Raw genomic sequence first — 16,962 nt, 5'->3', positions numbered from 1 at the left:
ATTGCAGTTTTTGTGTTGTATTAAAGTGAAAAGCATAAAACAAAAAGGATGACTTCAGGACTTAAAGCTGAAGGAAAAAAAGCCCTGGTAGATCCCTACATGAACACAAGCACTTTTGATGCAGGGATCTCCTCTACTGTTCTATTGTATTCTGACAAAAGGGGATTCCCCTCCAGTCAGAATTCACAGATCAGGGCTGCAGCTATTGTCTCCAAGCACTGATCGAATGCATGACCGTTGAACAGACAGTGGTACAAAAGGATGGAAATTCGTACAGGTTCCTGCTGAACCGGAAAAATGTTTGCCCTGTTTAAGGTCACACTCGCCATTCTTTTTTTTTAAATGAGACTCCCATAATTTCAGGATCCCCCCTTCATCAGGGCTGCAAAGTGTTAATACATCTAGATGAACAAGTCTGGATGTGTAATTCTTCTTAGTAGTCTCAAGATATGACACAGGAATTTGTTGGAATATACACATTATAACACTTGATTACCATATTCCACCTGGTTACTGTTAAGATCTCAGTGTTATTCTAGAAGTTGTCTAGCCCTGAAAAAGGGAATATCTTGTAACATGTCCTGTTAGGAACCACTACTTTGGTGCTACAAAAATATGGTGCCATTTATAGCTTAGAATAGGCATGTCCAACCTGCGGCCCGGGGGCCACATGCGGGCCGGAACCCCAGGCAATGCGGCACACTGCCCCCTGACAATTTTTTTTTTTGCTGGGAAGGAAGGAAGTCGGGTCAGGGGCATGGCCACAGCGGCTTCCAACTAACGGTAGGCAGAGGCTGCCTTGGAGGGGAGGGGGGGGGGTGGGGGGGAGGCGAGCATGTGCAGTGTTTCTGACTCCTACCACCATGACCACTTAAAATCACTAAAGTGGTGATGGCGATTAGAGTGTTCCTTTAATATCTCTCAGAAGAAGTAAACCTCTGTATACTAATTCCATTTAATTTGATCATCCTCTAGTTGTGTTAAATTAGTGTGAGGGCTGCGGCGGTGCGGCGGCATTTTATTACTTATATATCTTAACTATAGTATATATTTTATATGCGGCACGAGAAAATTTCTTTACACCCTATGTGGCTCAGAGAAGCGAAAAGGTTGGACACCCATGGCTTAGAAGCTTACAAGGGAAATTTCCTCAATGGGTGCATAGACTAAAAGTAAAACTTTGACAAAGGTTCTATCCCTTCCCCACTGGGTTCAAAATAACGTGGTTGACTAGGAGGCTTTAATTATAGCATCAGTTGTAAAATCATATAGTTTAAGACCTTCAACTTTCCTACTGCGGTCTACAGGAAGCATTGCATTAAGACAATTGTTTTCACAGCACAGAATGCTTGGCTACAGTCCTGCTCAGATGGCTCATGAAAGCCTTGTGCCTATTTGTAGCTAAGATGATTATAAGAAAATCTACTGACAGAGGTTCTACCCCTTCCCCATTGCATCCAAAGCTAAAATAAAATCTTTGGCTGAAGTGATTTAATTAAAGCATCGGTTGTAATACAATCAAACAGACCTTTCTGTTCTGTATGTGACAAAGCTTGCTTGCACATCTACTGTAAATAGATTGCTGCTGTTGATTCTTAAAATAAATATACTTCCTATTAGTCTTTCTTATGAATTACTTCAACAACACCACTACAGTATAATTATCATTCAGAACAGCAAATTATCCATTTGTTTTAATTGTGCGGCACTGCATGCTTACCTGCAATTTGTGCCAGCAGAGACTCCAAATTTGATCCATGTACTTGTTGACCAGGGGACCTCAGTTTCCTGAACATTTGCATTAAAAAAACAACTTATGCGCGACCAACTAATCTAAAAAAATAAACCAACTCAGCTGCTGCTACCAACTTATGGCACTTTTCCACTGCAAGTACCGGCTCGGCTCTACTCGGCCCTGCTTGACCCTGCTTGGCCCGGTTTGCTTTTCTACTGCTGGTACCGCATGGTACGAACGGTTCAGTACGGTACGGTATGGTTTGCTTTTCCACTAAAGTAGTACTAAAGTTAAGTGGGTGGGATAACAACGATTCTCTGACCGTTCAGTGGCTAGTAGTGACTGCATGCAAAGGATTGTGGGATATGGTACCAGGTATGGTACCTGTTGGAACCACAATCGAGGTGGTACTGTTTTTGAGAGCCGCACCGTTTGGTTCCATGCAGTGGAAAAGCGACGCCGTACCGTACCGTACCGAACCGTTCCTACACCATACCATGCAGTACCAGCAGTGGAAAAGCACAAAAGTGAGCCGAACCATTCGGTTCCATGCAGTGGAAAAGCGCCATTAATGTGTTCTCACATCAAAGCAATTCAGTATAACATCATATATATAATGAAAAAGCCACAAAATTTAAACCTAGTGGGACAAAAAGTCAATGCAAATTAGTTCAAAATAAATGTAATGTGCTGTGGACAGTACATTAATAAATAAATGGAATTATGTGAATAAATAATAAATATACATAACACTGTCTAAGACAGTGAACTGTGAATATAAACACACAGTGTTTACCGCTCACCACTGAGAGCCTGAGCCATCCACTCCCACCCCCTCCACAGTCCAGTGCTCCAGTGAGCGCTGGAAGGGCAGAGCACAGAGCAGTGACTGACAGTCTCTATTCTGTATTCAGAGTGGACCCAAGAACTAAATGATCTTTGATTGCTCAGTTCTCAATGTAAAGGCACCAGGGGACATACAGTATCTCACGAAAATAAGTACACCCCTCATATTTTTGTAAATATTTTATTATACCTTTTCATGTGACAACACTGAAGAAATTACACTTTGCTACAATGTAATGTAGTGAGTGTACAGCTTATATAACAGTGTAAATTTGCTGTCCCCTCAAAATAACTCAACACTTAGCCATTAATGTCTAAACCACTGGCAACAAAAGTGAGTACACCCCTAAGTGAAAAATGTCCAAATTGGGAACAAAGTGTCAATATTTTATGTGGCCCCTATTATTTTCCAGCACTGCCTTAGCCCTCTTGGGTATGGAGTTCACCAGATCTTCACAGGTTGCCAATGGAGTCCTCTTCCCCTCCTCCATGACAACATCACAGAGCTGGTGGATGTTAGAGACCTTGCGCTCCACCAAACATCCGTTTGAGGATGCCCCACAGATGCTCAATAAGTCTGGAGACATACTTGGCCAGTCCATCACCTTTACTCTCAGCATCTTTAGCAAAGCAGTGGTCATCTTGGAGGTGTGTTTGGGGTAATTATTTTGGAATACTGCCCTGCGGCCCAGTCACTTAAGGGAGGGGATCATGCCCTGCCTCAGTATGTGACAGTACATGTTGGAATTCATGGTTCCCTCAATAAACCATAGCTTCCCAGTGCCGGCAGCCCCAGACCATGACAATCTCACCACCAAGCTTGACTGTAGGCAAGACACACTTGTCTTTGTACTCCTCACCTGGTTGCTGCCACACACGCTTGACCATACATCTGAACCAAATAGGTCTATCTTGGTCTCATCAGACTACAGGACATGGTTCCAGCAATCCATGTCCTTAGTCTGCTTGTCTTCAACAAACTGTTTGTGGGCTTTCTTGTGCATGATGTTTAGAATAGGCTTCCTTCTGGGATGACAGCCATGCATACTGATTTGATGCAGTGTGCGGCGTATGGTCTGAGCACTGACAGGCTGACCCCCCCATCCCTTAAACCTCTGCAGCAATGCTGGCAGCACTCATACGTCCATTTCCCAATGACAACCTCTGGATATGACGCTGAGCATGTACATTCAGCTTCTTTGGTTGGCCTGTTCTGAGTGGAACCTGTCCTGTTAAACCACTGTATGATCTTGGCCACCGTGCTGCAGCTCAATTTCAGGGTCTTGGCAATCTTCTTGTACCCTAGGCCATCTCTATGTAGAGCAAAAATTTGTTTTTTCAGATCCTCAGAGAGTTCTTTGCCATGGGGTACCATGTAAAATTTCCAGTGACCAGTATGAGAGAGTGAGAGCGATAAGACCAAATTTAACACACCTGATCCCCATTCACACCTGAGACCTTGTAACACTAACGAGCCACATGACACTGGGGAGGGAAAATGGCTAATTGGGCCCAATATGAACATTTTCACTTAGGAGTGTACTCACTTTGGTTGCCAGCTGTTTAGACATTAGTGGCTGTGTGTTGAGTTTTTTTTGAGGGGACAGCAAATTTACACTGTTATACAAGCTGTACACTCACTACTTTACATTGTAGCAAAGTGTCATTTCTTCAGTGTTGTCACATGAAAATCAGCACACGCGGTATTGCCAGGTTTCTGGGCCAGCTCCAGCAGGGCTCTCTTGTTCCTTTCCTGCTGGAGCTGGCCCAGAAACCTGGCAATACTGTGTGTGCTGACTGTGGAGCTCCAGAGGGAAAATTGTGCCTTCTAGAAAAATTCTGCAATAAAGTAGAACTTCATTTGAATTAAAAAACATCCTTTAGTCCAGTTACTGTATGTGCTCAAATATTATTTAATATCCCACTCTGGCAACATCTGAGGTCCGATTGGAGTGCCTTACCCACTGGGCCTGTTTGCTATACGTGTGTCATACATCACTATCTGGTAAGGAGCGCATGTGTGGGTGATGGTATCACGAGTTCCTGCACAGTACTGTATTGAGCACCTTACTACACACTTCTGGTAAGAAGTACCTAACCTGTGTGTTACTTTTTGCCATTGGTGGAAGTCTTACCCTACACTTATCCGGGAATATTAGAGGTTCCTTGGACTGCTACATTATCTGCCTACCCATGTGGATATATGTGTGATCCTGTTCACTCTGGTGAGGAGCGTGTGTATTGGAGAACATCACTGGTCTAGGCTATTGAATTTTTGTCTTTATCACTTTTACTCTGGTAAGGAGTACCTACATTTGTCTCTGTTACACCTTTGATTATACACTTATGGTGATGGTCTCACAATTCTTATTTTGTGAGTTTATTTCTTTTTCTTTTTTATACACCATTTTTGTTTGGTTTTACGCTATGCATTCCATGAAATCTTCATTTATCATGGTCCCTTGAGAATCTCCGCCCCAGCCTCGCTAGAATTCTTCAGGTCCTTGTTCCTGTTGGGATTTCTGTTCATTTGGCATCAACTTTATATTCTTTTGGTAAGCATATTACCATTGGGATTTCGGTGGTTATTTCCTCATTTCTTCATTGGACTGTTTATGGACATTTATTTGGGTAATTTTTCACATTGTTTAGCACGACTTATTTTTATATATCACATGAAAAGATATAATAAAATATTTACAAAAATCTGAGGGGTGTACTCACTTTTGTCAGATACTGTATATAGCGGAGTATGATTGTTTTTTTTTTTTTATTTAAATCCCACACTTCTCTTTTAACTTAACCCCTTCCCTACCGGCGCATTGTAGAACATTCCTTCCCTCTGGGTGGACTTCATATGTGCTCTCCTGTGACCCAGAATCAGTTGACAGTGGGCTAAAGCATGAAGCCGTCAGAGAGCCACTCCAGACTCAGTGTGCAGCTGAGAGCCAAAGCCAGCCCCTCTCCTGCCCGGTGCTCCAGTGTACACTGGAGGGGCAAAGCAGAGAGCTGTGACTGACAGCCACTGCTGTCTGGTCATGGCAGACCCAAGAGATGAGCAATCAGCGGTCACATGATTAATCATTTCTCGGGCTTAGAGTCAGCAGGGGACAGCTGCGGCATTGGACCGATGCTGCAGCAGGTAGGTTAGTATGTGCGTTTGATTTTTTTTATATTTCTACACTTCTCCTTTAAAGTGGACCTTGTAAAGGTTGCATGAATGCCACATGCCACAATTTACAGCAACAGTATACTTGAAAAACAAAAACAAGAACAAAGCCCAAAACATATATATATTTTTATCTTTAAAAACTGTTCTTGAGCTCCACCCAAGTGATTTGGTATGCCAGCCAGAAGTAAGCATTGGCCTAGTCTCCTCTCCTTTATTGATAATTTTGCATTATGGTAACTTCATAGCAAGTCACAAGATGAGAGCTGTCAGGAAGGGGCTGATCTGTGATAGACATGTGAAAGAATAGCCAGAAAGCGCACAGGCACTAGGATTTACAATTGTGTCATTTCTGAGCCAACAGTTCAGTTCAGGCATTAGATACTGAGCTTGGAAGGCTCCTACAAAAATATTGCTCTGTCCTTATGGAGAACAAAGCAGATGAAGAAAATGCCAGGGGGTATTGTGCTTTTGTGGGAAGTAATGCATAATTATAAGTGTCACACTTACATAATTCTTGACATGTACATCCCTTAAAATCTCAGGCAATTTTTTGCTGCATGGCACTGGTGACATTCTGGTTCTGTGATTGATACCCCAAAAGGTCAAGGCAGCACATTAAAACTGTGCCTTGGGCTGAGCAGTTCCAGCTTTTCAGTTACCCAATTTCACATGACAAAAATAATCATATCCTTATTTTGCATCTCCTTAAGCAATGAGCTGGGAATACGGAGAATTGTCCCTTAAATGCTTTGATTGTAGCATGGTATATGTTACTTAACAGAATATAACAATGATAGGTCACAAAACAGAACGAGGACTCAAGCTGAATTGGCTATGTCAGCCTTTTGACCTATGCCATGATAATTAGATGGAAAAGAAAAAGAAAAGCAGATGGGTTTTAGGCCTCTTGACCTTTTGCCAAGGTCTGCGTTAAACCACATTTCACAAGTCTGTGACTGAAGCTCTTCTCTAGCAGATCATTTTTCTTGCTGAGATTGGGCATAAACAATTTACAGATTGTTTCTTTTGATATGGATAGTCTAATATGCTCCTTGTCTGGAGTTGCTCTTAATGAGGAAAATTATAGAACGAAATGCATTCAGAATATGTAAGAACATTATGACGCTTGCTTTCCATGTTGCTGGAGAGTATGCCTGCCCACAAGCAGGGGTCTCCAAACTATGGCCCTCCAGTTGTTCAGGAACTACTATTCCCATCATGCCAAACCATGTCTGTGAATGTCAGAGTTTTACAATGCCTCATGGGACGTGTAGTTCGGCAACAGCTGGAGGGCTGTAGTTTGGAGATCCCTGGTCTAAAGGGTAGGCACCCCCAGCCACCATGTATCTTGAAAGTTTCAGTCTTGTGGCATTGACAACTCTTTTGTATACCACCTACTTGCATTTAGAGACATTAGAATTGTTAGCATGCAGTTAATTGAAAATAATGTCATATTGTGTATTGTGTAGATATACTTTTTTAATTAAAATAATTTTTAATTGCCCGTTACATAATCATGATTTTAGCCTACAGTTGGATTGTTTTATGTGGCTTTTAGGCTGTATTCACACTTACGCAAATTGGATGCGGGCTTCCCTGCATCTAATTCGCATGACCGGAGAGTGTGACCAGCTCTCAATGGAGCTGGTTCACACATCTCTGGCCAGTGTTGGGGGTAACTAGTTACAAAGTAACTGATTACAGTAACTACATTACTTTTTTTGGTAACTAAGTAATGTAACTAGTTACAATACTAATATTGGTAACTACACTACTTTACTAGGCTATAGGAGGTAACTACACTACTTTACTAGGCTATAGGAACGCGCTTTCCTGCGTTACCCAAGCCGTGTGATACAATCGTTATTTCGAAGAATAGAGAGGGATGAAGTTTATGACTTTTTGTTGCACTTTATGTTTTATTCTGTTTTTTTTCAGGTTTTGTTCTCATGTTTCCCAAAGCCTGTGTTTATACAATAAACTCTATGCAGAAAGAGTGCCATGTATCTTCTTCTACACGGTCAATTAAGAAAGAGGAAAGTAAAGTAATAAGTAGTGAAGTTACTTTTCAAATGCAGTAACTAGTAAAGTAATCTCATTACAATTTACAGAAGTAACTAGTAACTAGTTACATTTTTTGAGTAACTACCCCAACACTGTCTCTGGGTCAGCCACGGAGCGCACTGCAGAAGGGTCCTGTGCGTCTTTGGCTCCATTTCAGGTCTGAATTCAGGCAAAAATTTGGACCTGATTCGCCCCTGGAATGGTGAACAGGGACGCACTGGACCCCCTGCTGCGAGACACTCTGCAAATAGTGTGAACCCAGCTTTAGAATAATCACATTATATTCTGCCTATATTGCGGTTAGTATATTGATCTGCTTCACCCACAAAGCTTTTTCACATTCACAGTTAAAAGCAATTAAATTGCAGTATTTAAAAGTAATTACAATGGCATGAACAAGATTTAATGAGTATACATAAATTGAAACTTGGTGCTAAAAATTGAGCCTGGTTGTAGGTGTTTTAAAGGGAATGTATAGTGGTATATAAAAAATACTGCATGTTAATATTTAGTATTGTATTTTCTTTGCGGCCAAATAAAAAAACAAAACAAAAAAAAAAAACAAACATGTTTTACATAGGTCAAACTGAAATTTATACACAGAGCTGAATCAGACAAAGAAATGGCTGATCCCTGTTTCTTGCCTGATCTGCTTATCCTGAACTATGAGAGAACCTGAAGGCAAAAATGCTTCTAATGTGCTTTGCTCTTGGAAAACACATAATGATCTGTGATTTCTGCATCATGAGTGCACCCTGTACTAAATATTATGAGTGTACCCTGTACTAAATATCATAAGTGCACCCTGTACTAAATATCATGGGTGCACCGTGTACTAAATATCATAAGGGCACCCTGTACTAAATATCATGGGTGCACCCTGTACTAAATATCATAAGTGCACCCTGTACTAAATATCATGAGTGCACCCTGTACTAAATATCATGAGTGCACCCTGTACTAAATATCATGGGTGCACCCTGTACTAAATATTATGAGTGTACCCTGTACTAAATATCATAAGTGCACCCTGTACTAAATATCATAAGTGCACCCTGTACTAAATATCATGAGTGCACCCTGTACTAAATGTCATGAGTGCACCCTGTACTAAATATCATGGGTGGACCCTGTACTAAATATCATAAGTGCACCCTGTACTAAATATCATAAGTGCACCCTGTACTAAATATCATGGATGGACCCTGTACTAAATATCATGGGTGCACCCTGTACTAAATATCATAAGTGCACCCTGTACTAAATATCATGGGTGCACCCTGTACTAAATATCATGGATGGACCCTGTACTAAATATCATGGGTGCACCCTGTACTAAATAGCATGGGTGCACCCTGTACTAAATAGCATGGGTGCACCCTGTACTAAATGTCATGAGTGCACCCTGTACTAAATGTATTTGGCAAAACCAACATTTAAAAAAAAAGTAAAAAAAAAAAAATGTATTTAGAACAAATTTCTGTTTATTTCCTCAACTTACCATGTATACTACAGTAATTGCAATGCTATTGCATTGATAGGTCAGATCTCCCTTTTAATGTACCTTTCACCTAATTTCTATGTAATCAATTAGAGCAGTGGTCTCCAAGCTCCAGCCCAGGGTCAGATGTTATATGATGCTTTTATACGCCCCTTCGGGTGCTATTTTATCTACTGATACGGCATAATTCCCCCCACTGACACCAATGACTGTCACAATTCCTTCCAATGACGCTGACAGGGCACAGTTTCTCCCAATGACACCAATAAGGGGGCCCAATAGCATCAATGATGGGGCACAGTTACTTCCACTGACACCAAAGATGGGACATCGTTTTTTTACTCAGGACCTTTTTTACTCCCAATAGTCACAGGTTGGCCCCCCTAAAGTATACAGAACCATAAACTGGCCCTTGGTTTGGAAAGTTTGGAGGTCCTTGAGTTAGAGCATTTACATGTGTTGCCCATAAATAGTAGCAGCACTAGGGTTGGTTCGAATCCCAGCCACAAAAAGCAAGAGGTGGGGAAAACTGCCCAGCAGTGCATAACCCCCTGAGGGATAGTTGTAAAGCCCACTGAAAGCAGGATCTCTGTTTTTCTTAAGTCAAAGAACATCCCCCACATATAGAAAGCACTCATAGGGAACACATTTAACCCTTTGATTGCCCGTGATGTTAACCCCTTCTTTGCTAGTGTCATTTATACAGTGACAGTGCATTTTGTTTAGCACTGATTACTGTATTAGTGTCACTGGTCCCCCAAAAAGTGTCAACTAGTGTCAGATTTGTCCCCCACAATGTCGCAGTCCAGCTAAAAATCACTGATTGCTGATGTTACTAGTAAAAAATATAAAAAAATAAAAAGTCCCTAAATTTATCCCATAGTTTGTAGACGCTATACCTTTTGCGCAAACAAATCAATATACGCCTTTTGGGATTTTTTTTTACCAAAAATTTGTAGCAGAATACATATTGGCCTAAATTTATGAAGAAATTTTATTTTTTTACATTTTTTATTGGATGTATTTTAAAGCAGAAAGTAAAAAAAAATATATTTTTAAAAGTTATCAGACATTTTTTGTTTATAGCGCAATAAATAAAAACCGCAGTGGTGATCAAATACCACTAAAAGAAAGCTCTCTTTGTGGGGAAAAAAGGACTTCAATTTTATTTGGGTGACTGCGCAATTGTCAGTTAAAGTAACGCAAAAAATGGTCAGGAAGGGGGTAACACCTTCTGGAGCTGAAGTGGTTGAGTGATAGATTATAACTCATTTACTCTAAATCACATACATTGTAAAACAATTAAAACATAATTGTATTAACAATTGTGTTTGTCTTGAAATCAAATCAAATATTTTTGTGCAGAGGATTTGACTTTATTCTGTTTAAGGCAACAGTTTTTATGTAAAATTTTTTGAAAGATCTAATTTTCTTGTTAGCAAACGCAGTTCTCGGAAACCTACTCCATGTGTGAAAGGAAAAGTCCCTGTTGATAGGTAGTTTGACACTCTCACATTCCTCTTCACTGCTAGATACTGTTCATTTATGTAAAATAAACAATGGTGTCAGCAGTAGGGGTCAACTGGTCCAGATGGGGTTGACCTCTTAAGTAATAGTGATCACAAAAAGAATGAAATGTCTTCCGTATGCTACCTATTCATAGATAACACAAGTCGTTTGTTATCCCAGGATCTGCAGTAATATATATATATATATATATATATATATATATATATATATATATATGCAATATACCAAATATACAGTGTATACACAGTATATATATATATACTAGATATACAGTTACAGATTCAACTAAATGCTGAAAAGCAAAGCAGAGTGTTTCAGTAAGCACCTATTAGTTATTCAATTATTAATAAAAATATATTCCTTAAAGAAGAACTTTACTCTCCAGGGTTAATTTTCGATTTTAACCCCCATTTAACCTTGTGCAGTGGTAATAGCTCAAATAGCATACTTCCCCACCCAGCTAATCCAGTGTTGTCCTGCTGTGATCCACCAGTGCCACTCTGTACGTTGGGTCCCATGTCAACCCCTTTCTTACTGATGCTTGTCTCGGGGGGTTCAATGATCGGGAAATCAAAAGTGCTTCAGCTCTGGATTCTTTGTGTTGACATAAGGCAAAAGGCCATACAACATGTGTGCTAAGCTGCTCAGAAAAAAGACATAAGCCTCCTGAAAAGCGAATCACACTAGCAGCGCTTATCAGTCTTTTGCATCTCTACCTGGGATTCACAGATTCTGATTCGATATTCAGGTAGGTGCACAATTTCTTGGTATAGCAGGAATATTCTGTCCTTTCACCACAGAGTTCAGTATTCAGAACATACAAACATACACCTTCACCACGCCTTGTGTGCCACCCCTTAGGCAGTGCTTACTCACCGACTAGATCCTTGTACTGTGCTTCTACGGAGAAGTCCTTGATGACGAAACACGTTAGAGCGCGAACATGCGGTAACCTAGGTAACGATGCGCCTGGACGTCAGTCCCGGAACTCCGGCTAGCTGGTATCGAGTGGCAGGAGGGAGAGAGCGGTGACAGACTTCAGAGTGCATAAGGTTACGATACATGTGTTTCAATGCGCCTATTTTTCTATGCTTGTAAGTGTAATATGTAAGGGAAAGGGGATTGGTTTGAATAAACGACTGTTTTTTAGCAATATTACCCTATGAGTACTTCATATTATTGCATATAATCCATATGAGCTCAGAGCATTGAATTGGAATTATACATCCAGAATACTGTGCTGATTTGGTAGAAGTGCATGATACCTCCTTTTTTCCCTGACGGTGTGAGGCGCAGAGCAATCAGCCACTTGAATGTTAAGGACACAGTACGCTTGGTCCTATCGTGGTTTTGATGAATTTAATAAAGGCACAGGATCTAGTCGGTGAGTGAGCACTGCCTAAGGGGTATCACACAAGGTGTGGTGAAGGTGTATGTTCTGGATACTGAACACTGTGGTGAAAGGACAGAATATTCCTGCTATACCAAGAGATTGTGCACCTATCTGAATATCGAATGAGGATCTGTGAATCTCAGTTAGGAATGCAAAAGACTTTGACAAGCGCTGCTAGTGTGATTCCCTTTTCAGGAGGCTTATGTCTTTTTTCTGAGCAGCTTAGCACACATGTTGTATAGTATTCTGGTTCTCTTACTGCAGCAGCTACACCCATACAGGGTTGTATATATATTTATACTTTTTTTAACATTATCCATAGCGCTGGCTGAGTGAGTAACAGTGGTTGTAATACTATTTGTTCTTACTCTAGTTTTAAGGCAAAAGGCTGCTGCCCTACCACAAAAAAAATACAGTCCAATACTTTACTTTTCAGTACCCCTTACTTTTATTACACACTGGGTCTTTAAAATACTTTAAATCAAAAGTGCAGCGCCAATGGTAAGTGTGACTGTAAGTGTGCACAAACTATATACCCACTATGAAGGGCACACAAATAAGGACATGAATACAGCACCATAAGATATATACATATTCAATGTCAATACTGGAAATTCCTCATTCAAAGAGAATAATAGGCCAGTTCTCAGTTTAATAAGTAAAGCCCAGCAGAAAGTCCATTTAGTGAATAAATGTATGGGGGGGAATGAAATGGAAGTAGATGTAGAAATCCTGCTCCCAGAATAAATTCAGAGTAAATTCTACCACCGTGCTCCACACAGCCAAAGCGCTTACCAGAGCTAATGGACCCTCACATAAATGAGTGGTCAGACAAGCAGGTGATGAGGATCTCATAGAGCCAGCAGCTGAATGGCAATCATCCATCTCGCCATAACCTCCAATGGAATTAGAAGCCAGGTGAAAGGTTACTCAGAGGTCTCCGCCAATAATCATCTCCCATGCATGTAAACCTCCAAAGGAAGGGGAGCTCACATAGTGTAATATGTTAAAGACTTTATTGGAAAATGTGGTACAGCTACTCACATGTCAGCAGTAAAGGAAAGACACATCAAAATGTGCGTGCTTGCCTGCGTCGTGACGTTCCCAACGTGTTTCGTCGTCAAAATACGTTCTCCAAGGCGTGGAGCAAGCACGCAATAAATACTATAGGCTCCGGAAACAACCCATCCAGGAACTACCCAAACGGCCCCAGGAAGCAAAACAACATACCGGAAGCTTGCGCTTCACAATACATATTATGCAGTCCTTATACTACCAAACAGGAAAAACAGAAAAAACCTAATAGACACAATATTATAAATATCTATTGCACAAGTATACATGCTATATATAGCCATATCAGCGGCATACAATAAACATATAAAAATAAGAAAACATATAAAAATAGACACAAATAAAAAACAGTCAGTTATGGGAATATATATTAAAATACTTTGTGACATTTCTAAACACTTGTTCCACCATGTATTTGTTATTTTAATACAATTTTGTAATTAGAAATCTACAGATTTGTAGACAAACCATTAGAAAAAGCCCTGTATTAAACTCATTCCACATACTTTTTTTAAACCACCCTGTAATAGCTGGTCTATATACAGTATCTCACAGAAGTGAGTACACCCCTCACATTTTTGTAAATATTTTATTATATCTTTTCATGTGACAACACTGAAGAAATGACACTTTGCTACAATGTAAAGTAGTAAGTGTACAGCTTTTATAACAGTGTAAATTTGAGAGGGGAGAGTCCAGAGGGTGGTGATTAATGGGAAGTACTCGGATTGGGCGGGGGTGGAAAGTGGGGTCCCCCAGGGTTCTGTCCTGGGGCCAATCCTGTTTAATTTATTCATAAATGATCTAGAGGAGGGGATATCTAGTACAATCTCAGTATTTGCGGACGATACTAAACTAAGCATGCCAATATCTTCTATACAGGATGTGGAAACCTTACAAGCGGACCTAAACAAAATAACGGGGTGGGCAACTACATGGCAGATGAGGTTTAATGTTGATAAATGTAAAGTAATGTACTTGGGGGCCAGAAACCAGAAAGCAAGCTACTCACTAGGGGGGGAACCTCTGGGTGAGTCTAGGATGGAAAAAGACTTGGGGCTACTGGTAGACAACAGGCTTGGCAGTGGCATGCAATGCCAAGCAGCTGCAAGCAAAGCCAACAGAATATTGGGATGTATAAAAAAGGGGATTCACTCCAGAAATAAAGAGATTATTCTCCCGCTCTACAAGACTCTGGTCCGGCCACATCTGGAGTATGCTGTCCAGTTCTGGGCACCGGTCCTCAGGAAGGATGTGCTGGAATTGGAAAGAGTCCAGAGAAGGGCAACAAAAATAATTAGGGGAATGGAGGACATCAGCTATGAGGAAAGACTACAAGCACTGAACCTATTCTCTCTAGAGAAGAGACGATTGAGGGGGGATATGATATCAATGTACAAATACTGTACTGGCGACCCTAGCATAAGGAACAAACTATTCAGAGAAAGGAGATACAACAAGACACGTGGCCACTCACTAAAACTAGAGGAAAGGCGGTTTAACCTTAAAATGCGTAAGGGGTTCTTCACTGTAAGGGCGGTAAGGATGTGGAATTCTCTTCCACAAGCAGTCGTATCAGCAGGGAGCATTGATAGTTTCAAAAAACTATTAGATGGGCACCTTAAAGACCACAACATACAGGGGTATACAATGTACGGTTAAAAGCAAACACACACACACATCATAGGTTGAACTGGATGGACTGATGTCTTTTTTCAACCTCACTAACTATGTAACTATGTAACTATGTAAATTTGCTGGTCCCTCAAAATAACTCAACACACAGCCATTAATATCTAAACTGCTGGTAACATAAGTGAGTGCACCAGTGAAAATGTCCAAATTGGGCCCAATTAGCCATTTTCCCTCCCTGGTGTCATGTGACTCCTTAGTGTTACAAGGTCTCAGGTGTGAATGGGGAGCAGGTGTGTTATATTTGGTGTTATCGCTCTCACTCTCTCATACTGGTCACTGGAAGTTCAGCATTGAACCTCATGGCAAAGAACTCTCTGAGAATCTGAAAAAAAGAATTATTGCTCTTCTTAAAGACAGCCTAGGCTATAAGGAGATTGCCAAGACCCTGAACCTGAGCTGCAGCACGGTGGTTAAGGCCATACAGCTGTTTAACAGGACACTCAGAACGTGAGGGATGTACTCACTTTTGTGAGGTACTGTAACATAAAAGGTATTTTACTTGCATTTCCTGTGGCTTGTATCTTCTACCTTACCTGTTCTAGTCCTGGGGCCTTTGAAAGAGTCTTGAATAGTTGACACTTCTGAAAGTGTCAGTTTCCTATGTTCCTGGCTGTGCATGATTCTTCTGCATGGTGATTAATGACAAAGAAACACAAAGCTATATTTAATTACTCATTCCACCCTGTTTCAATACTGTTTCCTAGTGGGGTTCCCAAATGCCTAGAAAAATAATGTTCCCATACATTAGAGATCAGCAACCTTTTCCACATGTGTGTCATGTTCACAAGCATTAGATGACTAGAATACCAATTAACAACAGCACAGCACAGCACAGTATTGTAGTCTTAGTTTTGCACTCACAGTTGTTAATGGCATTTTAAACAAAATATGATTAACTGGTGCACACACAAAACATGTTGTACTCCAATGCATGCACTGCAGATCTCAGATCAGTCCCAATGAATGTACTATAGACTTCAGATAAGCCCCAATGCATGTGCTTTAGGTGTCAGATCAACCCCAGTGCGTGTACTTCAGACCTCCAATCTGCCCCTATAAATGCATCTCAGAACTTAGATAAGCCCTGATGCATAAACTTTAGATCAGACCTAAAACCTTTAGGGATGCAGGTTACCACCTCAAGCATGCATGCAGACTTCTTTAGCATAACACGCCAATGTCTTGAGCCTTTCAGAGATGTCAAGGAGGTGGGTGGTCCAGGATTTTTAATTTACAGCCTGGAGAGTTGTCAGTAACAGCCCATGGCTTCGGGTGCCAGCGCGAATGGAAGTGCATGCCTACCTGGGTATGAATGTTCAGTGATGCCGACACCTTCTATACTCACTGTTTCCAAGATCTAAGACTGGTCTATTAAATGTTACAGTGATTGCAAATGATCACCTTGTAAAACCACTTATTCAGTTTAAAATTTAACTGAAAGGAAAACATTTGTGAAAAGATATAAAAAAAAAAAAAAAACATTATAAATACCTCCCCCCCTCCCCTTTTTTATAAGTGATCACATTTCTTCTGTTCCCTCTAGTCTCAGCTGCATAAGATATGTTGGAAAGCTGCGCTAACAAATGATATAACAAATATAGGAACAGTGGGAATTTGAATACAGTCCAAGTTCATAAAAGAGTATCCAGGTCAAGTGTAATAGTTCAAGGAAGCCTCCAACAGACTCCGAGTAAAAGAAAGTCCACCACCAGAGAGCACTCGGTCAACCGCTGTGAAGCATGCATAAGGGGTATGCGCTTACCAGAAGGATACAGGTTTTAGGCATGGGTATACACCAAATATCCTCAAAGCCAGCTCCAGCGTAAGTCACCTCTCCCACCGAATGCAATCAGGGATAAAAACAGCACCAGCTATATCGTCCTCATCAAAGCCAAGCAAACATATGCAAGAGAAGAGTGGGGCCACAATAGTGTAGATGGTATATACAGTTT

The 16,962-nt window shown here is 40.8% G+C and overlaps 1 protein-coding gene across 1 annotated transcript in view; it reads left to right on the top strand.

Annotated features, from left to right (window-relative positions):
• The window catches only part of ITGA9 (integrin subunit alpha 9), a 578,355-nt gene that overhangs the window by 100,827 nt on the left and 460,566 nt on the right, over positions 1 to 16,962 (top strand). The window lies entirely within an intron of this gene.

This window comes from Pelophylax lessonae, assembly GCF_965119305.1.
Source record: "Pelophylax lessonae genome assembly, chromosome: 5".
Taxonomy (NCBI): domain Eukaryota; kingdom Metazoa; phylum Chordata; class Amphibia; order Anura; family Ranidae; genus Pelophylax; species Pelophylax lessonae.
This window is presented reverse-complemented; position numbering and strand designations above follow the sequence as displayed.